Source organism: Schistocerca piceifrons, unplaced genomic scaffold (assembly GCF_021461385.2).
Source record: "Schistocerca piceifrons isolate TAMUIC-IGC-003096 unplaced genomic scaffold, iqSchPice1.1 HiC_scaffold_1682, whole genome shotgun sequence".
Lineage (NCBI taxonomy): Eukaryota > Metazoa > Arthropoda > Insecta > Orthoptera > Acrididae > Schistocerca > Schistocerca piceifrons.
Window position 1 is genome coordinate 1,841,789 of NW_025727548.1, and position 1,313 is coordinate 1,843,101.

The window sequence follows — 1,313 nt, forward strand, 5'->3', positions numbered from 1 at the left end:
AACACCGGCCGGCCCACGTTCCTTGCATACAGAGCGGCTCGCTTCAGTTGTCAACGCACTGACTTTTCGGCCTAGGCGTCCGTTCCAAAGGAAGTGAGTACAGTTGCTCGCCGGCCAATTGGAGGAACCAACCACTCCGGCAGATAAACAAGGCCGGACGGGCAGCCCTTAAATGATATCCTCATGTCCGAACAGTTCCGTTTCAGCGATGAGCACTCCACTATCAATCAGCCCCGCGCTTGTTGAGCATAGCTGTCTGGCCAGGGCAACGAGACAGACAATTGGAGCAGTAATTCTGGATATCGAAGAAACTTTCGATCTTCTCTGGCAAAATGGTCTAACCTACAAATTACATCAATTATGGCGCCCAGAACATTTAAGCTGGATCACTGATTTCTTTCTTACAAGTACGCTGTCCCTCCTCTCCTGAAGTCAATTACGGACCTAAACTAAACTTAAACTCCTCCCGAACAGGCCATGAAGGTCCAACGGTGCTGACCGGTCGCCGTGTGATTCTCAACTCATAGGCGTCATGGGATGCGAATATGGAGGGGCATCTGGTCAGCACACCGCTCTCCCGGCCGTATGTCAGTTTCCGAGACCGGAGCCGCTACTTCTCAATAAAGTAGCTCCTCAGTTGGCTTCAGAAGGGCTGAGTGCACCCCGCTTGCCCGCTTGGCAACAGCGCTCGGTAGACCAGATGGTCACCCATCCAAATGCTAGCCCAGCCCGACAGCGCTTGACTTCGGTGATCTGGCGGGAACCGGTGTTATCACTGCGGCAAGGACGTTGGCCAATTACAGGCCGCTTGCAACGAATTAATTACTAGATAACGACTTTTATCTCTAGTACAGCTGCTGCTGTGGCCATGTGTCGCCACGCCACGCCGCAGATGCAAATCGTAGTTTAACCAGCACTCAGATGAAACCGCACGGTTACATATTTTGCCTTGGACATCGATAGATGCCACACATGGCATAAACACGTAAAAAACCGCGAATAAAATACGCACACTCTTGTTTTGGTTGTTCCCTCTCCTGCAGGATCAAGGACTGATCAGACACTGCCGACTTCTCCTCTGACACCAGTTCGTAAGTCCAGTCATCTTGTTTGACTCTAAAGTACGGTATATGACCCCCGAAACAACAATTGTTCACCAACAGCGTCTTCAAAACAAAACTTTCCGCATCATTTCAGGTGCTGGCACCCAAGTCCCGCACACATGAGAGACCTATTAGGCCAACCCACTATTTACCAACTCATTCAGGAAAAGTCCGTAAAATATTACGAACCACAAACTTCGCGCAGTTTTC

General features: G+C 50.3%; 1 pseudogene; it reads right to left on the minus strand.

Moving 5' to 3' along the window:
* Window positions 1–676: 676 nt before the first annotated feature.
* On the minus strand, window positions 677–794 carry LOC124735549 (annotated as a pseudogene).
* Window positions 795–1,313: the final 519 nt, after the last annotated feature.